This window comes from Podarcis tiliguerta (genome assembly GCF_965153285.1).
Source record: "Podarcis tiliguerta genome assembly, chromosome: 1".
Lineage (NCBI taxonomy): Eukaryota > Metazoa > Chordata > Lepidosauria > Squamata > Lacertidae > Podarcis > Podarcis tiliguerta.
In genome coordinates this window covers 116,948,475-116,974,082 of record NC_139534.1, presented here as the reverse complement: position 1 = coordinate 116,974,082, position 25,608 = coordinate 116,948,475, and the positions used below count along the sequence as shown (strand labels likewise).

At 44.8% G+C, this 25,608-nt stretch overlaps 1 long non-coding RNA gene across 1 annotated transcript; it reads right to left on the bottom strand.

Moving 5' to 3' along the window:
• Window positions 1–1,354: 1,354 nt before the first annotated feature.
• On the bottom strand, window positions 1,355–25,224 carry LOC310677951. The gene is made up of 3 exons (XR_014511531.1): window positions 24,995–25,224; window positions 23,098–23,218; window positions 1,355–1,545 (listed from the first exon to the last, which is right to left on the bottom strand). It is a non-coding gene; the product is annotated as an uncharacterized lncRNA (long non-coding RNA).
• Window positions 25,225–25,608: the final 384 nt, after the last annotated feature.

Genomic DNA, 25,608 nt, shown 5'->3' with positions numbered 1-25,608 from the left:
TTTCATTGGAATGCTTTTTTAAAACAAATACACAGCGCTGATTAATTTGGATGCATTTCATGGTAGAAATGTACCGCGATATTGTTGCCATCACACAGGCTATGGTTTGCAAATGCATGCTTTGAGTCATTTCCTTAACCTTTCTGCCAGTTCTTGTTTCAGCCTTCCTTTATATGTCACTGTGGCACCAATCTGGAAAATTGGTCCAGATCAAGGATCTCTCAGCCTTCATGACTGTATGCAGAACATGCCTACCCTTGTTGTTGTTGTTTAGTCGTTTAGTCGTGTCCGACTCTTCGTGACCCCATGGACCAGAGCACGCCAGGCACTCCTGTCTTCCACTGCTTCCTGCAGTTTGGTCAAACTCATGCTGGTAGCTTCGAGAACACTATCCAACCATCTCGTCCTCTGTCGTCCCCTTCTCCTTGTGCCCTCCATCTTTCCCAACATCAGGGTCTTTTCCAGGGAGTCTTTTCTTCTCATGAGGTGGCCAAAGTATTGGAGCCTCAGCTTCAGGATCTGTCCTTCCAGTGAGCGCTCAGGGCTGATTTCCTTAAGAATGGATAGGTTTGTTCTTCTTGCAGTCCATGGGACTCTCAAGAGTCTCCTCCAGCACCATAATTCAAAAGCATCAATTCTTTATGGTCCAGCTCTCCCTTCCATACCCTGCAATGGATGAATTTTGGGATGGCGTGGGACAAGGAGATGCAAGCACAACATGGGGTTGGGTCAAGTGGCTGGTTTGCTTTTGATCCAGAAGCACGATGATTACTCTTTTTCCTCCTGGGAGCCAGAGGTCCTCGTTCCTGCCTCTCTCCACCTGACCCAGGGCAGGGCCTGACAGCCTTCATAAAAACTGCCGCTGCCCAGTAAGGACTGAGGTATTTTGGGGAAGGTTTCATCAGGAGTTTTTGTTGTTATTGATACTAATTTTTTGTATCTTTATTTTTATGTGGAAATTGTTCAGTTTGGTTATGTAGTTTTTGATGTGTTTTATTTATTTTTATGACTACTTTACTCCCTGGGAAAGACCCTGAAGTTGGGAAAGATTGAGGGCACAAGGAGAAGGGGATGACAGAGGACGAGATGGTTGGACAGTGTTCTTGAAGCTACGAACATGAGTTTGACCATCTGCGGGAGGCAGTGGAAGACAGGAGTGCCTGGCATGCTCTGGTCCATGGGGTCACGAAGAGTCAGACACGACTAAACGACTAAACAACAACAACAACAACAACAATAGCAAATGACTACTTTGCTATGTTTGCAATTATGTAATTTTTTTCATATATTGTAAGCCACCTTGAGCACTGTTTTAACTGTGGAAAGGCGGCATTCAAATAATATGATGATTATGATGATAATTTCAGCCAATAGCTTTCACGTGTGAAGCTGGGATTTTCATTTGCCATTTTGTTGCGCAGTCATCTACTTCAGAGAGATCGTTTGGGAGATCTCCAGAGTCTGCTTCGAAAGTCTATGAGCCAGGGGTGTTAGATGGCACCATCCGGAGTACAAAGACTCATTACAATTTCTCGCTTTATATTCCTACAAAAAAACCCACCAAAACAAATGGGTGATAGCAGTGCATAACACTTAACCTTCTCTGTGTGCTTGCCACATTTTCAACTATACCCCTGAAAATGTGGTTGAGATTCAGCTATTGTACTTGTGGATCTCTATATTAACCTCCTATAAAATCTTCTACGGTTAAGCCAGCTCATTCAAATTACGAGTTTATATAGCCAAGCACTTGAAAATATAACAAATAGTATTCAGCTGCTACTGCTGGTTTACCACTGGCAACCTCTCTTAATCTCCAATAATTTGTTTTTATGCTAAATGAAAAGTTAACCGAAACAGCTCATTTTATAAAATGTTCTTGGGGCATTTCTGTTTTGGGCATTTCTGTATCTGGATCAGTCAATACAAGAGCTTTTTGAAATTTTATTGGGGCTCTATTAATCAGTTTGCCATAGGAAAATTTACCACTACTCCCATTTTCTTTTCACTGGGAAAATGCACCATAGCCACTAATACTGTAAAACTGTTCCCAAGTGCTTATTATATGGCAGATCTACTTTACAGCTTACAAACCGTAGGAGTGCAGCCTAGAACCAACCCAATATGTTATTATTTTTATTTAATTGGGAATATATTACAAATTATGTGTAGAAGGAAGGAAGGAAGGAAGGAAGGAAGGAAAGACAGAGAGAGAAAGAAAGAAAGAAAGAAAGAAAGAAAGAACCTCAGGCCTGCTGAGCGATTCTAGTTGCACTGATACTGTTAATCTATACTGTGCCTATTTTAAAGCTCTGCTAAAAAAAGAAAGAAAAGAAAAATCCCACAGACAAGCCCCTGACAATCTGAGACAGCATAAAAGATTAATGGGTCATTTTAGGCTTTCTAATGAGAATGAGGCTACATCTCGGACACAGGTCATAAAACTGGCTCAAGAATGACAACAGTGCATAATGACTGTGTTTCGCAGTCCCCCATTATCAGCCTAATAGGCAGGAAAAGATAGATTAGGATAGGTCTACAGATTCAGGCAACTCCTTCTCTATTAGTTGCAGATCCCTTAGCAGGCCTCCATTTTATAACATCTGCTGGTCCCTTCTATTTAACGTGTTGTTTCGGGATTCCCACCTCCCCGAATCATAGGAAGTTCCAGGGGTAGCATTGCAAGGAGATGGTATTGGTATCTTGCAGGGCTTGTGCCCACTCTTTATTTGCAAAAAGAAAGAAAGAAAGAAAGAAAGAAAGAAAGAAAGAAAGAAAGAAAGAAAGAAAGAAAGAAGGGCAGCAGGTGTCAAGGGCGCTTCATAGCCAAATAAATGCCCATGGCAGATAGTTAACTCCTATTGTCAAAGAGAACACTTATGGTACATTCACTTCTACAGCTCTGGGTATCTATGCACACCAATCTAGCATCTAGGCAGCTACTCCCAGGTCTGTGCTGAACGGAGCAGTTGCAACAACAGTTGGACCATGCCCTCCACCAGTTTATGTACTTTCCCCCAATGGGCTGTGCACATGCAGCTGGAGACTGACCCTGCATGGAAGTTTCCTCTGTTCATCTATTTTCAATCCGCTCCTGGTTCTGGGAGATAGTGGTTCAGGAGAGGGTGGAGAACCACCTGGCCCTTCACTGGACTGCCCTGGCTCTTCCTTCTGAACCATCCTGTGCTACACTCTCCAGCCCTGAAGCTTCCCCTGCCTCTGACTCTTACCTCCTGGCTGATACAGTTCCCCACAAATCACTGACCCCCATCTCCTAAGTCGGACTCCAGCCCTTCTTCCCCTGGTGCACACTCATCAGCAGTGCTTTTTTTTCTGGGGGGAAGCCCCAACCGACCAACAGATCAACATGCAAGCTATCTCCGCAGTAGCAGGACTGCTGCTCCATCATTCCTCCCCGCCGATGCCTGGGGAAGGGAATCTGGGGCGGCCGCGGTGGAGGCAACAGTGTTGCTCCTCCTCCTCTTGCTGGGCTAGAGCCAGCCAGTGAGCACTCACCCCTCCTCACTCAAGCCAACCCCACTGTCGCCTTCCCATCCTCTCAGCGCCACTGCTACCACCTCGGGTCCCTTGACTGGAGGTTGGGGGGAGGGGGAGCAGCCAGAATGAGAGTATACCAACACATTTTTTAAGGAAAAGAAGCACTGCTTTTTCTGCTGCTCCAGAGAAGCGGACACGGAGCAATGGATCCAAACTTCAAGAAAGAAGATTCCACCTAAACATTAGGAAGAACTTCCTGACAGTAAGAGCTGTTCGACAGTGGAATTTGCTGCCAAGGAGTGTGGTGGAGTCTCTTTCTTTGGAGGTCTTTAAGCAGAGGCTTGACAACCATATGTCAGGAGTGCTCTGATGGTGTTTCCTGCTTGGCAGGGGGTTGGATTCGATGGCCCTTGTGGTCTCTTCCAACTCTCTGATTCTATGATTCTATGCTCACCAGTGTCCTGCCAGTGTCTGCCAGACATACAGACTGCCAGTCCTAGTCTTTAACCCAGCACTAGTCCAGGAACAACAACTGGACATTGTTGGACTCTCAACACTCATCAGCTCCAAAGGTGATGGAAGCTGTGGTCCAACAATACCTGGAGAGCCCTACCTTGGTTACCCCTGTTACCTCCGTTCTCTTCCAGTCAGAGCCGTCTTTCCCATAGGGCTTATTGGTGTGTTGCACCAGGGCGCCAGCCTCTCAGGCCCCCCCCCAACAAGTGGGGGAGCTGCGCAGCTTTGCTAGTGGCCTCCCCTTTCCCTGCATGCCCGCCAGCTGCACCCTGCCAACCATAAGGCTGGCGGGCATGCAGCTTGCCTCCCCAGCCTCTGCGGGGATCGCTCTCCTCCCGAGGAGGCTTGGGAGGGGCACAACTTCACTCCCAAGCTTCTGCGGGGATCGCTCTCCCGCAGCGGCATGAGGGAGAGTTGGCCCCCACGGATGGCTGGCAGTGCGCAGCTACAGCCACCCCCCCCCACTATCCGTGGTAATTTGGGGGTGCTGGGCGGATATTTGTACCCGGCGCCACATCTGCTAAAGACGGCCCTGCTTCCAGTGCTTCCTTCCCCATTGAACCATAAGTTGCTCTACCTCCTGACAGCAGCAGCAATGTAATGCTATTTCTTGTAGCCCCCGCCCCCAGCTTTCCTTCCTCCACAGACAACAGCTCAGGATAACTGAATCGGGAACTATACTCTCGTTGCTGCATCAGCCCTCACTCAGGTTTCTCTTATGGAGTGCAACTCACTGCTAAAAATTAGATGGAGCCAGGCACTCACACACCACTTGACAGAAGAGCATGAGAAGAACCCAGTTGGACCATGACTCAACTACTCCAGCATCCTGTTCTCACAGGAACCAACCAGGTGCCAGTGGGAAGCCCCAAGGCAGAACCGTGAGTGCCACAGGGCTCTTCCCACTTGTGATTCCCAGCAATTGGTATTCAGATGGCAGAAGCAGAACATAGCCATTGTGGCCAGAGGTGTAGCATGGTGGGACTGAAGGGGCCATCGCCCTGGGCATTTTATTTCAGGGGAGCGACCAGGTGCCCCACGGCAGGCTCCATCATCGAGGCCAGAGCCATGGGGAGGGAAGCCACGCCCAGGCCCGGCCTTTGGGGCTGCTTCAGTCTGGTGAAAGCAGCAGAGAGGATGAGAGGCTGCCACTGAGCTCCGGTGCATGAGGGAGCTGCCCAGTTCACCAAGGAGGTGCAAAGCTTGCCGTGCCCCAGGCACCAGCAACCTACACTACGCCACTGTTTGTGGCTACCCTTCCTCTTTCCTTTCCCTGTTGGAGTTCAAATGATTTCCAAAAACCATGTCCACCAAGTCTGCTCCAAGGGTTGTAGCAATGAAAAAAGGCAAATTCAGTGTGGAGAGTTAACAGGAAAGAGACTGAAAATAAAACATTATGCAGCGTTATGTAACATAGGCAAGCTTTTTATAACTTTTTTTTTTTGCTAAAGGCAGCTCCCACTTTGAATCTGCCCCTATTATGATGTTTTAAGATTATCGCTGTAATATTTTTGGTGCTCATTTTTTTCTTTCTTCAACAAAGTGGCTGTTGGAAAGTGAGCACTAAAAAAGAAAGAAACAAAAAGCCCTTCCAAAAATAAAACGGAATAAAAATAACTTTAGATTGCATCTGCATTTAGGAGAGTGTGATGTTCTGGCATAGTCGTCGTAATAAAAGGAGGACAAAATAATATTATCAGCTGAATGGGGAAAGACTGCTGATTTTATAGCACCAATTATTTAAAACGGGCCTTGTCTGGAACACTGGCCCTTTAAGAGGCAGCAACCCAACTGCTCTGCTTGTGGTTCACTACCCTGCGAAGAACACTTACAGGGAAATGATGATGTCCAGCTGGCAAGGCTGCTTTATAGCTGAACCAGTTGAGCCTGGTTGAGGACTGGCTGCAAAAGGGAACAGACGGCCTTACTGGAATCCTGGCCAGGGAAGAAACGTGGGCCAGGAATTTCAGGAGTGGAAATATGGCCTTTAGTGTAATCCTAGTACTGAAGAGCTGGTGGAAAGTCCGATTCAAGAGCACAGCAAATCCCATTCCTGAAGGTTCTTCCTTTTGACGTAATTTAATGCCTTCCACCACCATCCCTTCACATTCTCATTTCATGACAATTAGCCTGTTGCCTTTTTAGCGCCACCTCTGTTGGTTCTCTTTGCTTCTCCAATGTCCCAGTGGTCTCTTTACATTTCCTACCAGTGCGGGTAGACTTCCGTCTTGTCAGATCTACTTTGTGTGTGTGTTTAAAAACTAGGACCCCCAAGGTCTACCAACCAGGGCTAGGTGCAGAAGAGATATAGCTAGAATGAAAGGACAGGGTACGTCTGAGCATGTTCTGAGCCTGGGAATTTGTTCTCTAAACCAAAACTGAGCCCACAGACCCTGCCCTCAGAAGTCCACTCCTGATTAGCCATTTCTTCTTCATTTCAGCAGCCTCACTTCGTTTTCCTGTTGCTATTGTTAAACACACTATACAGCTGCAAATGAAATGTTTTAAGTGTGTTTTAAGTGCAATATATAATGTGATATTAGATGAACCTTATGGAAAATTCAATGTATTTTTACGAACACTTTTTTTAAAAAAGTCATTTTCAGAACGTTTTTTTATATGTGTGTAGATTCTATCTTGGATGTCCAAAACGCTTGATCTACTCCAAATTAGCCAAAGATCTACCAATAGATTCCAATCTACCATCTGCCCACCCCACATTTTTTATAATGAGCATATTTGAGTGGTAAAGCATTTTTTTTTTTAACTTTACGGAGTTCATTTATGGAGGAGATGGCTATTGATGGCTACTAGCCATGATGGCTATTCTCTGCCTCTGCTATCAGAGGCAGGATGCTGAACTAAATAGGCCACTGGCCTTAGCCACCAGGCTATTCTTATGTTCTAATGTGTAGCCCTCAAACAAGATGCAAAAGTAGTTGGCAATATTTAGCATTCTTGTTTCCCGTTGGCGTCTGTCTGTCTCAAGAGACAATCGCTTGAGCCTCCGGGGGTGGAGTCAAACCGCTGGAGAATCACAGTGCCTGATGTGGTTGCAGAGAATGGAAAATTGTGACTGCTGCCCGTGGTATTGTTTTTCCTGTGTTATCAGAACCAAAGTGACCTCTCCCAGGCACAAGCCTGGGCAGTGTGTATGGAGGTCCTGGGCTGCCCAGATCAAAAGACCCTCCTCTTGGCCTCGCTGATGTGGTCCAAAGTAAATTAGAGCAATACGTTTGGCACCAGCTTGGCTGCAGGAGTTGCTGGAATGAGGCGTAGAAGGAGCCATCCAACCAGATTACTGTAGGGTTTATTCCTTATGCTCCCAAAGATGTCCCACAAGGCAGTGGTATGCTTTGAGGTTTTTGGAAATTTAAGAAAAAGATCCTCAAAGAGGATTTTCAAAATTTAAAAAATTCAGATGTGTTCAGACTTCTAATTCTGAAATAGTCTTTGAAAATGCTACACAATTTAATTGCTAAGCTCTGTTTTGGACTACCGGCGATCATTGCCAGGATTGGCACAGTGCTTATGTCGCTTACAGGTGTCAGGCAGCAGTGCATCAGAGTGTCTGACCCTTGTGGGGGAAAGTCACCCTTTGCAAGGGTCCTTAGTTGACCTATTGGGTCCATTCCAGGGCTCAGATGCTGTGGTTTCATTAGCAGTAAAACAGACCAGTGTAAATCTGAGCCGTGAGAGCAGGGCAGTGAAACAAAAGATTCCCACCTTTGCAACTTCCACAGCGAGTTCATTCATTCCCCTTCCGCGGATTGTAATGATATGGGTAAGTACAGTGAGAAGCAGAGGGCCTGGTATTTTTTGAGTCTGATTGCTAGCCACAACCTGCTGACAGTGGAATTAGAAACAGCCTGCACACACGGCTTGCTATTTGGCTGACAAAATACTAACAGAGCAAATTATAGGTTGTTATTCTTTTGCAACACGGCCCTCAGGAATTTGTCTTTTGCAACAGAGTCTACCGGTCCCCGAGTCTCTTGATGGGCCAGGCATTGGTCAGTGTTACCTCCACTGAAGGCTGAGTGAAAGGAAACGAAGGAGGCGGCCAGGGAGGGAACGTTGTCTTTTCCATGACAGCTGGGTACTTAGTTTGGCATTTCCCTGCAGTGCTTGGTCATTAGGATGATCGCTACTTCTCAGCTTAGCATCCCTACCTGCTGGGGCTGCCGCTTGCCGAAACTGGGGCTCTGACTTAGGAAACTGGGCTACTTGCTGTTGGTGGGGGCGATGCGTGTCTGTTGCAGTTCATCTGAGCCCTTGTATTGCATATTCTGTGAGCCAACGTCAGCCCTCAAGATTAAAGCAACGGCTCTGGGAAGAAATACACCTTGCGTCGATTTGTTTTATTCTTTTAGTTTAAAATTCAGTTCCGCACCATCCGTACAGCTCTGCGTTGCTTAGCAGAACATCCAGAAAGGCAGCACAGCAAAACCAAACCATAACTACCCATCCACATCTGTCAAAGTTACTGGCAAAGTTAAAGGCAAAGTTGGGAAGTATCAAACAAAACCACAAAAGAGGTAGAATCCAGCATGCAAACAAAGACTCCACAGGACTAACTGTACCTGCCACATACTGTAATATCTGGCTATGTTAGCGTCTTCCTTTAATAATATTAATAAATAATTATTTTATTTTATTTTTTTATAACCTGCCCATCTGGCTGGATTGCTTCAGCCACTCTGAGCAGCTTCCAACACATATAAGAGCATAATAAAACATCAAACTTTAAAATTTTTATATTATTTTACATCAGCAACCTTTGGATTCTCTCCACTTCAGTGGTCATAAGAACTTGACTATTATTTAGATCTGAACTATGCCTTCAGGTTGAGTAAAGGACAGAGGAGAATGGGGATGTTAAGTTTGGCACTTTTCTCTTTTCAATATTATTTTTTAAAAAACAACAACCCACATATACCGTATTTTTCGCTCTATAAGATGCACTTATTCCCTCCTAAAAAGTAAGGGGAAATGTGTGTGCATCTTATGGAGCGAATGCAGGCTGCGCAGCTATCCCAGAAGCCAGAACAGCGAGAGGAATCGCTGTGCAGCGCTCCCTCTCGCTGTTATAGCTTCTGGCTTAGCTGCGTGAAGCCTCTTCAGGGCAGAGAGAGACTTCATCCCGCTGCCCTGAAGAGGCTTCGTGCGGCTATCCCAGAAGCCAGAATAGCTGCGCAGCGATCCCTCTTGCTGTTCTGGCTTCTGGGATTCAGAATTTTTTTTCTTGTTTTCCTCCTCCAAGAACTAGGTGCGTCTTATAGTCTGGTGCGTCTTATAGAGTGAAAAATATGGTAGTTAAGCCATAAAATAGTGGGTGGGTCAATATACTCCCCTGAAATTAGATCATTTCAACAACATGAAACTAAGTAAATGTAGCCTTTGCAAGCTCTGTGGACACTGCCAGCAAGAGCTCTGGCTTCAGCTGATTAAAATGAGAGAAGCTATTATTTATTATATACCATATACCTATCCGGGACGCGGGTGGCGCTGTGGGTTAAAGCCTCAGTGCCTAGGGCTTGCCGATCGAAAGGTCGGCGGTTCGAATCCCCGCGGTGGGGTGCGCTCCCGCTGTTCGGTCCCAGCGCCTGCCAACCTAGCAGTTCGAAAGCACCCCTGGGTGCAAGTAGATAAATAGGGACTGCTTACTAGCGGGAAGGTAAACGGCGTTTCCGTGTGCTGCGCTGGCTCGCCAGAGCAGCGATGTCATGCTGGCCACGTGACCCGGAAGTGTCTTCGGACAGCACTGGCCCTTGGCCTCTTTGAGTGAGATGGGCGCACAACCCTAGAGTCTGTCAAGACTGGCCCGTACGGGCAGGGGTACCTTTACCTTTATATACCTATCCTGTCCTACCTCCAAGGAGTTTGGGACAATGTGGGTGCCCACCTTTTTATCCTCACAACTTTGTGTGGTAGACTGGGCTGAAATTGAGCTTATTCCAAGGTCACCTTGTGAGTGTCATAGCTGAACAGATATTTCAATATGGATGTCCCCAGTCCTAGTCTGACTGTACAAACACACACAATCTGTGAATGTATGCATACATTCTTTAAAAAAATAAAAATGCAGGGTAAGGAAGGAGATAAAAATCACTCCACATCTGTTTAGCCCCCGTTGTTGTTGTTGTTGTTTTAAATCAGCCAAAGGCAAAAAAGAAAAGAAAAAAGTCTATCTGTATTTCTGGAAGAAAAGAAATCAAGTTGAGATTGTAATGTATTCCTTCTCATTCATGTCCATTTTTCCTGCTCCCATTCCACACCTCCTAGAACAAGCCCTCCATGCGGCAATTGTGTAAAGGTAAATAAAGGAAAGAGCTGTCAGCCAATACATTATAGAAACATATTACGCCGATAGGCTGTTAACATCCATTCTATCACAAAAAGTTACAAGATGACAGCAGACGACTCATCCTAAAGCTGGAAGAAGAGCGCAAGCTGAAAATGTTAATTTTCAGCTATCTTGAAAACCATAGGTGGTCTTGGCATGGAAAGAATATAGTGCCTCCAAATATGAATCTCTATGGCATAGCAGGAGGCAGGTCTAACCAGCACTGTCACCATATGTGTTTGGGATTTCTCACACCATAATTAATATTCATTCTGCAGAAATGAATAATTTAATGCAACTTCTTGCGCTCAGAGATACAACCAAATGGGCACACCAGGAGAAATAGATTGCTGCGCTGAGTTGTTGTTTTTCTAATCTGGATCAGGAAAACTAGATCAGCTCCTAATAACCAGGACACAACTTTTGAGCAAATGGGGCACAGATGAAACACAATGAAGAAGACCCATTTCTAGTGGTAAAAAACGGGCAACATTTCTCAAGGGGGTAGACTCCCCCACCTTTGATGTTCAGTATGGGGGCATACTCTTGGAGTCAGTGATATTTTCGTTGTATTGGTGAGGAATTCAGCTTTGCTGTTACTTTGAATATATCCCTATCAACTTGATTCCTGCAAATCTCCAAGTGGCACATCAAGTAGAATCTTGAGATTATGTTTTGTTGATAACTTTGGTCATGTCTTCCCACCCATTTTCTGTATACAGGGTCAAAAAGAAATCTCACCCCAAAACTGTGTAAATGGAGGGGGACAGGTTTTTGTATGAAATTCTCATGCTTGCTGGGATATGACACTTAATTAATTAAGCGTGGAGGTGGCCTGAGGGTGTGTGTTCACCCCCACCCCAAATTCGGGACCCAGTGCTTTTTTCTGGGGGTATGCATACCCCTAAACATTTTGTGAATCTTTGTACTTTTGTCCATTTACTGTATTTCTTTTTCCTGATATGAACTAAAAAATGGTGATTTTCTTGAGTCAAAATGAGAGTACCCCCAAAAAAACATTTTTTAAGAAAAAAAAAGCACTGTCAGGACCTCTCCCTGGATACACATTCATTCATTTAACACATTCATTCCTTCAAATCTGTTTTAGCACTTCCTCCAACCCTCCAGTGTAGATCTGAGGAGATCATTCCACAAGAGGAAATCCTCATGCTGACGTGACACGTTAATTGGCTACTACCTCATGTTTACATTTTGGCTCTGCTCTTGTCAATGAGTCCTACACCATTGCAAAGAACCACGGAAGCTGCTATAACAGGGGAATTTTTAAGCCCCCTTCAAGCCTGCTCTGACATTTTGGAAGACTGTGGGAGCCCTCCTACTTTTTCAGCCTAGGTAGTTTCTTATTATGGTGCTGGAGGAGACTCTTGAGAGTCCCGTGGACTGCAAGAAGATCAAACCTATCCATTCTGAAGGAAATCAGCCCTGAGTGCTCACTGGAAGGACAGATCGTGAAGCTGAGGCTCCAATACTTTGGCCACCTCATGAGAAGAGAAGACTCCCTGGAAAATACCCTGATGTTGGGAAAGATGGAGGGCACAAGGAGAAGGGGACGACAGAGGACAAGATGGTTGAAGCTACAAACATGAGTTTGACCAAACTGTGGGAGGCAGTGGAAGACAGGAGTGCCTGGTGTGCTCTGGTCCATGGGGTCATGAAGAGTCAGACACATCTAAATGACTAAACAACTCTTCCCTCATCTTACTCTTCCCTCATCTCAGTTCCTTAGCCACCTCTGTTGTTTTTCTCTCTGATTAGGCAGGGCCCCGGCAAGGAGCACAATCTAGTGTTATCCCCAAAGGGGACACCCTCCTCCCCACTTATTTTTGAGTCTTATTGGTGGGGTTCCAAGGAACTCAGGTTTGTCAGTGGCCTTAGATAAGGGCTGACCCAGGAAGACTCGCCTGCCTTCAGTCAGCAGCCTGAGCCTGCTGGGCTTCCCCTCAGAAGACAAAAGGCAACTAAATGTTTGTGCCTCCTGAAAGGACCCAACACTCAGTTTTGAACCGATGCTGAAGAAAGCTCAGATTCAGCCATGACCTTGCACCTGCAGGTTACGATGCAACTCAGGAAACCCCATCTTTGCCCCTTCATTCCTTGGGACAGGTAATTATCTGCACTGTGCTCCTTCTTCTTGTCTCTTCACCGGCATTTCCCTAATCTTGCTGTCTCTGATATCTCAGGTTACTCCAAGCCCTCTCATTTGCACTTGAACTCCCCCCCCCTCCGTGTGTCTAGACCTCCACAGTTGTTGCGCCTGGTTAATGCCCCTCTTCACTCCACATAAAGCCACCCCTCCACCTTTCTCTACCTCTCTGTTTAAGCTTAAGGTCCAGGCGGTGTGGGTTTTTCGAGTAGCCCGTTTAACGTGCAACAACTAACCATCTCTCTGTTTTCTGTTTCTGTGCAGCTGCAAAGCCATTTTACTTATTGCCTGCCATTTTGTGTAAATACACATTTGCATTAATTAAGATTGGCAATTGTTGGTGCTTCCATATTTCCCCAAATAAACAAGGCAATATTGGTATTTACAGAGTAATTGCATCCATTCCAATACTGTCTGTAGCATGCAATCATCTCCAGCAAGGATTCCCCACATAGTTTTGTCTGCAAACATGCCTGCAGAATGCGTTCGTGTTTCTAAGATACATGGGCAGATCTGGTACTACAGGGGAAAACATTACATTATGGGATTCTACTGTAGGCTTTCCAGTAGGCAGGGAAAGTTGGGGAGCACCTGGAGTCTTCTTCAGCATCTTTTATATGGAAGTAACCTGCATCTGACAGGTTACTTCCATATCCAGATTTCATGTTCACAGAATATCACCATCCTTTTGTTCAAGGCACAGACAAAGCCTTTTAGGTTCAAGACACAGACAAAGCCGCATGCATCTTGGGACCAGGGTCAACTCATTCTCTACTCACTCAGTTGATCACCTTGTTCTGCAGGAGAGGGAATCCTGCAGATGCCATCCTATAAGGCCTTTAGTCTTCTAAACTGAAATCTTTCTCCCAGTTGGTATCTCTATTAGATGTGAATTGATTTTATAGATGTGCTGTTGTTGTTTCAAAACAAACACACACGCACAAACACAGTTTTTATATATGTAATTGCTTCAATTGTTTTTGTGTACGGGGCTGTTTTATATATGCTTTTTAATATATTGTAAATTGCTTTGGGGTACCTCATGGGAACTGACTGAAAACTGTAATAATGTTGTGCACATATATCTTGTGGTGTCTCTCTCTCTCTCTGTGTGTGTGTGTGTGTCCCAATTAAACCAATACACTTAGACTGAAGTTTATATTTAGTGCCTCTGCAGTTCAGCTGGCCAAGTTAGTTTAAATCTAAGTAGCTTGCTGCAAAATAGACCACTGGAGCTGTTCCCTTGCCATCTCTGATATTTGATTGTTTATGTTAGCCAGTTACACACACATTCACAAATGCTGGGTAGCATAGTGTAACCAGGGCAGTGGGGGGAGGACATTGCCACCATTCTGCAAGGTCTCCGGTTTTCTGTTCTGACTCCTGCAAATGAAGCTGCAGGCTGTTCTGTCTGTCCCTGGTTTCCTGTGTCTGGATTGGTTTGAGGTCGAGAGTGGTTTCCTGTTTCTTTGAAGCTCAGGGTTAGTCTAATTGAAAAGATATGTCTTGCGAATATGTGTCCAGTATGGTTTAAAAAAGAGGAGTCCGGCGTTTGGTGCTGATAGCCACTAACTAAACAGAGAAGGCTCTGAAGGATAATTAATTAAAGGAAATGACTGAGTTAATGTATGAGAGGTGATCTACAACATTCCGCCATTTCTCCTGAGACGGTTGGGATGGATTATTGGACCTTGGTAAGAAGTTAGGCAGACAGGGGAAAATAGGGAACATCAATGGGGGCATAATATAGTACTGATTCTTCCCTGTTGTTTGGTTGCAGTTTGGTGTATACTGTATGAATGCAAAGGGAATGATGCACAGATATGTTCACTGAGAATACATGTTCTTTAATGCAAGAGAGCTACCAACAGGGCCAGCCCTACCATTAGGCAGAGTGAAGTAGCTGCCTCAGGCATCTGATGCTGCAGGAGGAGGAGGAGTGCCAGCAAGGCGTTGGAGGACAGCACTATGTGTTGTTGGCTAAATATTGTGGGATTCAGAATCAATGAAAGGAAGCACTTTTTTCCCAGGATAACCATTCCAGGAAACCAATAAGGAGTATTCCAGGTTCGGTCAGTCAACCAGCTACAAATACACCTAACAGTTACCTCGTTGAACCCACATTTTGACCAGCTTCTTCGCGAGAATATCATGGGGGACTTACGTTCTTACGTTATTTTCCTCAGGCAGCCAAACATCTTGTGCCAGCCCTACCCATCAAGCATATATCCAAATTGACATCGTAATTACTGTGGAAGGAAGGTAGATCCTATGACTGTTTAGATGCGAAGAAGTTTCATACTTGTTTAAGGAAGTTGTTGTCACTGTGCTTGGTATGGAAGCTGCAGGGTGTGCAACTGCTAGGTATTTAGGGGGACACCTGGCTTTACACATATTACTCTGGTGTAGAAAGATCTCTTAGCTCCTGAGCTCAATTCAAGGTTTTGTTGTTGATGTTTAAAGTCCTAAATAACTTGGAGCTAGGGTCCCTACAGACACACCTCTCCCAGGTCAAAACAAGCCAACGTTTATGTTTTTTCAGGGAGAACCAACTGGTTTTTCCAAGACCAGTGAATTGTCAGTTGATGAAGTTGTGAAATCTGGCCTTCTTGGTGGTAGCACCCACCCCTGGAGTTCTTGCTCATGAGGTGGGAACAGTAATGAGCTTTGAACCCCAGTTTTAAAAGTATAATTGAACGAAATGCTTCCCTGACCCTTAATTTCTAATTATCTGCTTTATACATTGCTCAGTTTTATCTGTGATATACAATTTTTTTGTTCTGCTTTTTATAAGATTTCTATTGAATTTGCTTGAATTGACATTGACTTTTCTTTTGATTATGTTCCATGTAAACCACTTAGAAAGTTTTATTGCATTAAGCAGTATATTTATATATATACATATTTTAAAAACCCAACCAACTAACTAAAACAGAGCAATGTCTCAGCAAGAAAGCCAACACTCATTTGTTGTATTTTATCTCATCCCCTTCCCTCAAAATTATTTATAGCCATTGGTGTTGCCTTATTTATATGCTGGTTCCCTCATTTGTCTGTTCCCTGCTGAGTGAAGATTTTCCTATACTAGTGAAAGCTATACCACTCTATACTACTAAGCCTAGGAGGTCTTCCATGTTGGGGTTATTCCCTGTCGCTTGGGGGATTTTCCCACAATTATTCATTTAGCAGTCAAACCAGCTGTGGTGCCTTTTTAATAACAGATAAGATATAGGGAGAAATGAATCACAATTCGGGAAGAAAGTTAGCAGCCAGTCAGAATCTTGTGGAGAACATTAAGTAGATCAAATTCCCATAGCAAAGCATCAAACGGGGACCCACCACAGGCCTGTGTGTCGCTAGGGGAGGACTGAAGAACTCAAAACACATCAAGGAGAGAAAAAAAGGTCTCCCAGAAATTTAACATGGCCTGTCATAACCAGGCTCTTGATAACCCTCCTTCTTTTGAAGTTCTAGACATGCTACAAAGAAGTTTATCAAGACAGACAAAGCAAGCTAGTTTTCTGGGCCCAGGAGAGGTCAGGTGTCACACAGCGACTAAGTAGCTCAGGAACAACAGCCAGAACCTGCCACCACTGCCCAATAACACCTGCTGTTGGAGCAGGTTAACCCACCTTGTCAAATGATAGGACCGGCCCTGAGTGTTAGGGGGTCCTGAGGCTCCTATATTTGGGCGACTTTTATGGCCTATTTAGTAATCTCATCCCTGGTTTTACAAAATTACAAAAGCCATCCTGCCCTCTGATTTGATCCTGGAATGTCCCTATTCTCCCCACCAGCACTGACAGCACTGAGCTTGGGGAGGAGGATGAGCCAGCGCTTGTCTCAGGTGAGGATAGTGGCTGCTGCTGCTGCTCTGCGGGATCATCCAATAATAATAATAATAATAATAATAATAATAATAATAATAATAATTTACTATTCGTACCCCACCCATCTGGCTGGGTTTCCCCAGCCACTCTGGGTGGCTTCCAACAAAGATTAAAAATACATAAAAATGCCACACATTAAAAACTTCCCTGAACAGGGCTGCCTTCAGATGTCTTCTAAATGTCAAGTAGTTGTTTATCTCTTTGACATCTGATGGGAGGGTGTTCCACAGGGCGGGCACCACCACCGAGAAGACCCTCTGCCTGATTCCCTGTAGCTTTGCTTCTCGCAATGAGGGAACCACCAGAAGGCCCTCGGAGCTGGACCTCAGCGTCCGGGCAGAACGATGCGGGTGGAGATGCTCCTTCAGGTATACTGGACTGAGGCAGTTTAGGGCCTCTGCTGCTGGCCTCCTCGCTCAAGCAGCTTGTAGCAACTGCTAGAGAGTGGGCAAGGAGGAGGAGAGACTGCTGCCACATAGGCCCAGCCCCATGTGGCACGTTGGCTCTGAGGGGCAGGCAGGGGGCAGGGCCGTCCTGGGTGGGAAGAAAGGGGGAGCAGAGAGGAGTGCAAATAGCCTTGGTTGTTTTCTTTAAAAATGTTTCGTGCATCCACGCCTGATCTTACCAAATCTTTCCCAAACTTATTTATTTGTGTGTGTTTTTCTTTTCATAAATCTACCAAATAATAAAATAAAATAAAACTGGGATTAAGGGGGTTTGTCAGGATGGTAGAAGCAGTGCATACTGTGCCCTGTATTTGTGTGGTGGCGGCACTCGCCCTTCTTCTGGTAGGAAATGCTCTGGGGAGGGGGGGACACCAAAAAACGGGGGCCAAGGAGGGTCAGTTGTGGGGGCAGATGAAAAATGTCCCTATTTCCATCTGAGGAATGTTGGAGGGTGTGTAGTCTAGCAGTTGGGAGATCAATATGGAGTGGATCTAGGTCATTTAAGATGTAGTGAGTGCTTAGGGATGTTTTGTGCACTATCCATCCTTCTAAGACATTTCCGCAGTACAGGTGACACACACAACTTATGCACATTCAACTTGTGTGCATTCAGCTTTATGTGTTTGGTAAAAATAAAATAAAAAATGAAAGGGGGAAAGAGGGCAGGTGTCTGGGGAAAAGACTTTGACAATCCCACCCACCATTGAACCCAATGTGTGTTGACTATGCACAATTTTGGCTTTATGCACTATCCCCAGAACATAACCCCAGCATGAGTTGAGACTCGCCTATAGTGCCCTTGGCAGGCTGTTCAAGTGAGCGCTTTGCCACAACCACATTTGGTCACGGTGTAGGTGATAAAGCTTTAAAAGTGGTTGTGCCCCTTCGGAGGATGTGACAGGGACAGGATCTTTCATTTTAATCCACTGGATGAAATCTATACATTAGGACATGGGGAGCCAACATGGTGCCCTCATTGGCCCTGATGGTTGGGGCTGATGGAAACTGGAGTCTTAACAACATCAGGAGGGCCACAGCTTCCCCTTCCTGGCTCCGAATAATGAGAGCACGAGGCCCTTGGCTTCTGTGTTGCACCAGATAAAGAGTAGCCAGTTGCCTATAGTCCTAACGCTGACGCAGTGTGAGATGATTTGATTTTAGCAGCATTAGGAGCTAAACTTGCGCTAGGAAACAAGTTTCCTTGGGCTTTGGCTGCCAGAGTTTTTAATTTCCGTGTCTCCATTTCTCTGTTTCGCTTAAGTTCACTCCCTACTCGCTGGCCTAATGGGCTTTTGCAGATGTCGCAGAGATTTGCTGCTTATGATAACTGGCCTACTGAAGGTCAGGCGAGTCCTTATCTCTCTCCCCACCCCCACCCCTGCCCTCTTAATGCTGCTTCTTTTTTTCCATGAGAAGCGCTGAGGAGCAGGTGCAGCTCTCTCAGCGTGGACTCTGCAATGTTTCCACACAGTGCATCCAGAAAATGCATGCCTGCAGGGTAGAACAAAATTATCAGTGTTCCCCCATGAGGGTCCGGCACCTCGAGAGGCTCCCGTCAACTACAGAGCAGTTAGCTGCATGGCTGAGCACTGGCAGTAAATGCTTACTTCAATTGTGGCAACTGCCACTCAGAAGGTATGCATTTAATCTTGAAGGATAGATGTCTCAAGACATCCTCCCAGAGTGGCAAAGAGGCTTGGGGTGTAGAGGAAGCATTACTGGAGGGAGACCGTGACGGGGAAATGCCCTTCTCTTAAAGCGATGCCAGGGCAGTTAGCAATGTGTGCGTCTGTATGCATATCTATACAGTGGAACCTCGGGTTAAGAACTTAGTTCATTCTGGAGGTCCATTCTTAACCTGAAACTGTTCTTAACCTGAGGTATCACTTTAGCTAATGGGACCTCCTGCTGCTCCCATGCCACCACCGCACAATTTCTGTTCTCATCCTGAAGCAAAGTTCTTAACCCGAGGTACTGGGTTAGCGGAGTCTGTAACCTGAAGCATCTGTAACCTGAAACGTCCCTAGCCTGAGGTACCACTGCAAATCTACATGTATATATAAACGCTTTGCACCAGAAGCTTCTGTCGTCTTTTTGAAATCTTCTTGACAAAGGGGACGCAGAGAGGAAAGATGGGGCAGTGGTTTTGTTCTGAACAGGCAGGTGGTTTTCCTCACTGTCTCCCCACTAAGGCCATGCAGGGCATTGCTATAGCAATCTGCTCTCCAATCCCACCCCCCTTAAGAAGTCAAATGCATTTCCAGTCACACTAGGTATCTGCCAGCTCTTCTTTTTTTCTCGGAGAGGTGGTCATTTCTAAGCTTCCTACGAATGTCCCACTACTTTAAAAGTTCACCGTGAGTATGAGTGCCAAAACCCTTTTTTTCCCCTAGAAGAAGAAGAAGACTGGCCATGTCTATACAGTCACTTCCTGCAAGTTCTGCTCTGGAAGGAAGTGTGATCACATTCTTTTTTTTACTTCATTCAAATCATTCCTCAAAACCTTCCCATTCTAAGAAGCTTATGTCACCCCCTTAGTTCCTTTACCAGACTGAATGGAACCTGTATATATGTAAGTCAGGCATGGCCAAACTTGGCCCTTCAGATGTTTTGGGACTACAACTCCCATCATCCCTAGCTAACAGGACCAGTGGTCAGGGATGATGGGAATTGTAGTCCCAAAAACATTTGGAGGACCAAGTTTGGCCATGCCCTGATGTAAGTGAAATAAATGCACATTTTTGCCCTATTTCCCCACCTATGTTCCACCCCTTCATTTGTTGTCTCTCCTGTGTTGAATTTTTCTTGGTAAGTTTCTTGAGACAGTGGCCTGACCTCTGCAGAACACCATAGCTCAGTGGTAGACAATCTCCTACACACGCAGATGGTCCTAAATTCAAACCCCAGCATCTCCAGGTAAGAGAACCCTGAAATCTTACAAGAGCTGCTACTAGTTGGTGTGGAAGGTACTGAGAGAGGTAGACCAGTGATCTGGCTTGTTTTAAGGCAGCTTCTCATGTTGCTATGTTGTGGTTTACAAGTCTCCACGCACCAACAAATACAAATAATATTTCTGTAACCCAAAACAATGCAGCCTGGAATAACTCCACACCAGTAGTGCTTCTGAGAATGAACACAGATGGATTCTTGAATCGAACTCAAGACTGCAGCCTTGCTTAGTGCAGATAAGTGGCGTGCATGTGTGCGTGTGTGTGTAGCGTTCATTGTGCACTGGCACTCATCTGATAAATAGAGGGTCTATTCACACAAAACACTATTGTAGCATAGTCTCACACTTAGGCTGTGAAGTATAAATCTCAGTCCGAAGTGGTCTGTAAAGCTTTAAAAACATGAAAACAAAGTTTGTCATGTTTTTATTTTCTGCATTTAAACCCCAAATTTTCAGAAATAAAATGTTCCAGGTAGCTGACATCAGTTCACAATCCACAATAATATGTAATTCATAATAAAAAGCAAGTAAACAATATAAATACAATGAGGTAAGAGTGGATAAAAGAGATAGCCAGTTGAAAACACCATTAATAGTGCAATTTTGGCATATATTGTTTGGGTGGAGATCTGTATCGCAATATTCAGAAAACTGCGAATCTCAAAAGAAAATTGTATTTCGGTATGTGCTGGATTGAGAAGTGCGTATTGAGTAGTTTCTCATTAAAATGAAAACAAATTCAAATTTTGTCAGCCCTATAATCTGACCCATTTTTATTGTGATGTATTAATGTCACTTAAATTTGCCACTTTCAGTTTCTTTTACAAAGCATCATATTAAATTAAAATATATTTTGTGATCCTTAAACACCACTGTGTTTTCTTTCTAATCCCAAAATGGAAGGGGGGAAAGAACAACCCACAAGAGGCCTTGCTGTTCAGCTGCGCATGGCAGTGGCCCGTGTGTCTCAAATTCAGCAGCCCCTTTGCATGCTCACACACATGAAAATGTTCCCATGGGACTGGCGACCCACATAACTTCTCGGGGGGGGGGGGCATTTTGCAGAGCCCAGTGCAATTCAAGGTTCCCACTCATGGAACTGTTCTTGGAAAATTATGCAACCAGTTCCAAACTTTTCCATGTGAATGGGAAACCTAGCCAGATGGGCGGGGTATAAAGAATAAAATTATTATTAATGCATGTTATAGGATCACATCCAACAAGTGCCAAACATTAGGTCAGAATTGGCTGAGAGGTGGTTATAAGAAACCGACTGGTGTTAAATGCACAATTTTCCTTTAAAAAAAAAAAAGGAAAGAATGCATATACTGTCAGTTATTTTGGATTTTAAAACGCCAACCTGTAACTGCTAGAGTTGCCTAATTTTAGATAACTTACTGTAAAAAGTAGAGATACAGACACCCACCCACCCACAATTCCCTCCACCTAAATATATTGGTCTATTTACTAGGGTACTTACCTGTTTAAGACCCGCAGTTATATTAAGTAAAACAGAGTGCCTGAACTAATACATTTACTGAGAGCCTATTTGTTTTACTGAAGAATTTATTGCAGCAGTAATAACTGTCAGAGGAAAAGCGTGGTTAAAGTGCTTGAGAAGGGACCAACTGCATAGGGTATCTATCACACTATCGACTTCCTGACAGTGGCGTTGTGAACTCCTTTGTCATAAACTCAAGCACCCAGAGTCGAAACCTCGATCAATGAAAGGGGAAGCTGGTCTCCAGCTTTCAGAGAGGGCATCTTTTCTCTTTGACCCATTAGGACACAAATAACAGAGGTTCCCCCCTCCTGCTTCCCCCTACACACACACACACGCACACACCCCTCAGTGAAGGCTTGATTTATAGCAAGCCTTCCGGATAGCTGCTAGCTAGTGTTTATATTTGAAATGACAGCAGCAGTACTTAACAAGGGAAAGAGTTAATATACAGATTGCCCCGATTACAGCCCTATAAAACGGCCTACCCCTGGAAGTTGCAAACTGAAATTCCATTACATTGTGTAATTACTTACTACGGTGGTATTTTGCTCCCCGCCCCCCACTCCCATTCCCCTTTTATTTCACATTCTTGGCATCTACCGTAAAGAAACAAGACTAGTACCCTTGAAAATATTATAGTGATTTTGAATGCATTTTCTATCTCCCTGGATAATTCATTGTGAGACTCAAAATGCAATTCATTGAAGAAAACTTTTCTAAATTGTTTCTTTCCTCTTCTGCTCTCTCTCTCTCTCTCACACAAAATAATAGATATATTAATGATTGTAGAATAATGACAATGTAAAGCTATACCGCACATGCCTTACACATATTTGGTAAGCCAAGAGAGTGAGATGTAAGTTCTTCCTTCTCATGTAGATTCCCTATACAGTGGTGCCCCGCAAGACGAATGCCTCGCAAGACGGAAAACCCGCTAGATGAAAGGGTTTTCCGTTTTGGAGGTGCTTCGCAGGACAAATTTGCTATGGGCTTGCTTCGCAAGACGAAAATGTCTTGCGATTCCTGGGGTTTTTTTCCGCTCCCCACCCCCTTTTTCTAAGGCACTAAGCTGCTAATAGCCTTTTAGCAGCTAATCCGCTAATCCCTTAAACCTTTAATAGCCGCTAATGGCCGCTAAACCGCTAATCCGCTAATGGGCTTGCTTCGCAAGACGAAAAAACCGCTAGACGAAGAGACTCATGGAACGGATTCTTTTCGTCTTGCGAGGCACCACTGTATTTGTAATCTCAACTGCAGCTGTGTTTAATCAAAGGGATATTAAAATATTTAGATTTAGGGTGGTGTGAGATTTCTCTGCATTGATGCTTTGAGCAGGTATGCCTCAGGTGAGGTGGTTCATTCTGCTACTCGACTCAAGTTCCCTGCTTCATCATATCACCAAACCAACCAGGTCCCCCCTCCTACTCCAGTTACTTCTCAACAAAGTTGCCCAAAATGCGTAATATCCATGCACATGAGAGCTCCAGTTCTTCATGGTTTGGTAGGGTAATTAAAACACCACAGCAAAACTTATGGTTGGGAAAGAGACAGCTTCTTCTGGTTGAGTTAGGAGATATGTGGATTTTTCCCCAGCCAGAACTCAATGGAACTCAGTTCCAGCACCTCTTTGGTGGGCGCTATTGCCATTATAAGAGAACAAGGGAGGTGTCCATGGTGAGTTCTGGCACCTCTTTTTCTAGAAAAATAGCACTGTATTTGCCCCAAAGCACAGCACTTAGTTAAACTTAGTTGAAACACACTTGATATTTTATTGATCACTCACCCATTGTTTTTGGGCTGCACACAACAGCGGACTTCCATTTCTTTCCAGGACCAATACTAAGAAACCACCTTTGTACTTTTCCTTAAGTGCAGTGCAGAAAGTGTATTGCTCTCGTTGGAATCTACAGGGAGACATAATCTTTCTTTACCTTTCCGACACAGAAGATGATGATGAAAAATTAGTGCAAGCAGAACAGAAGGGTGGGCTCCATATAAATGTGTTCTAATGGTATCATAAAAACCCACTTCATTTTTATGTGTTGCTATGAATGGCCACAAATAAAGAATTATTGCGAGAGCCCCAGCACCTTTCAGAAGTGTTGCATGAGTAACCTATTCGGACTGGTCTTTGGGTCTCAGGTTAAGTTGGGGGAAAAACTGGGAACATTTCAGCACATTTAAACAAAGTCAAATGAGGTATGCAGACAACTCAAGCCTAAAGATGCTGTCATATTTTGACCCCCAAAAGTATTGCACCTCATCTGGCTTGTTTTAAGCATTGCCTGATTTAGGAAATGTTGCACTCTGCCGAATTAGGTTTGATCAAGTCACCTATTCCAGTAAACTTCACAGGAAGGTTCTTATGTAACCCTTGGAACACCCAAGGGCCAGGTTCATGCATTGCAAGGCTTATTTCGTACTGACCAGGATGCTCATCCCAAACCTGGAGCCTTTTTGAATGGGTGCCTTGCCATACCATATCAACCTAGTATTGACTAAAGCACACTAAGCAAACAACAGCATAGTAAAAGTGGAGAGGGATCCAGATGTTTTAGAGACTGTGACATTTGCGTGTGTAGGTCCCCAGGCCACCCCTCAAATAACTTCACACATAACACATAATTTTAGTTTGGGTTTTTGGGGCACTATTTTGGCCACAACTTTATTAAAATACAAAATCAGTGAGTGGTTGTTTAGACATTGGTTATGACTATCTGTCCCCCCGCCTGGGACAGAACTGACATCCCGAGGTCCGATCGGTAGCCAGTAGAAGGGAAAGTCAAACTTGGGGGTCATTTGAGCTAAGCGTCAGACCCACGCCACTCACCCCAGCAGTTCCCCAAAAGCTTGCCGGCCCTGGTCCCATGTCAGGGATTCCCATGACAGGGATTGGGCAGCCCTGGTCCCATGACAGGGATTGGACGAAATCGTGGCAAGCCCCAAGATTCCTTTAATGGAATTCCCTTCAGCACAATAGGAGGGGCAGGCACAGCCTATCCTGACCCCTCCACCACCAGCATATTATAACCAATGCCTAATCGCAACCTTACAAGTTGTGACGAATTGCTGAGTAGTAGGCAAAAACCAAATGGCACAGCCAATCACCAAATGGCAAAATTCCTACTAGGCCCCTGTGCCAAGGCAGACGACCCCATGACAGGCAAAGCAAGGTCAACCGGAAAAGAGGGCGGGCGGGCGGGCGGGTGATCTGATGCACTCTGCAAAGAGAAAGAGAAACCAGAGTGCACCAATATTTAAAGACTATGGTCCCACCCACCCAATTTGCAACATACAATTTGCCCCAGCAACCCGGTTATCCAATCACAATGCCAGGCAACAACTATTAACCTGCCTGGCAACAAGAGGCCTGGCCCGGTGGCCCACACCGCAACACGTGCTCTCATTTATTGGAGAACACGCTTTCTTGCTCGTATACAGATGATGTAGTTCAAGTGGTAGCTCAGCAGCCTGCATGTTCTTATACTTCAAGCAGTAGCCTGGCCAGCCTGGAATATGTTTGGGAGCAGACGGGACCAGCCCCACCATTATGTTATGTAACTAATTTTTATGCCACTTTTCAGCTGAGAAAGTTCTCAAGGTGGCTCTCAAGAATAAAAAGATGCATACAAATACAATAATGCAAAAATATCATCATCATCATCATCATACAGTCATACCTTGGATCCTGAATGCCCTGGAACTTGGATGTTTTGGCTCCCAAATGCCGCAAACTCAAAAGTGATTGTTCCTGTTTGCGAACGTTCTTTTGGAACCTGAATGTCCGACAGGGCTTCTGCAGCTTCTGATTGGCTGCAGGAACTTCCTGAAGCCAATCAGAAGCCACAATTTGGTTTTTGAACGTTTTGGAAGTCGAACGGACTTCCGGAATGGATTCCGTTCAACTTCCAAGGTATGATGACAACGACAACGACAACGACAACAACAACAACAACAACAACAACAGTACCCTACCCATCTGGCTAGGTTGACCCAGCCACTCTAGGCATCTTCCAACAAATATAACAGCATAATAAAAAATCAGCCATTAAAAGCTTCCCTATACAGGGCTGCCTTTAGATGTCTTCTAAAAGTTGTATAGTTATTTATCTCCTTGGCATCTGATGGGAGGACACTTCACAGGGTGGGCGCCACTACCGAGAACACAGATGATACAAATTCAAAACCTTTCATCAGTATTAAAAACCAAACACATCTCTGTTCCAAAGCAAAGAATATTCTCTACAAAAGGAAAGGTTCAGAAAATACATGAACAGTTAAGCGGCATCTTATA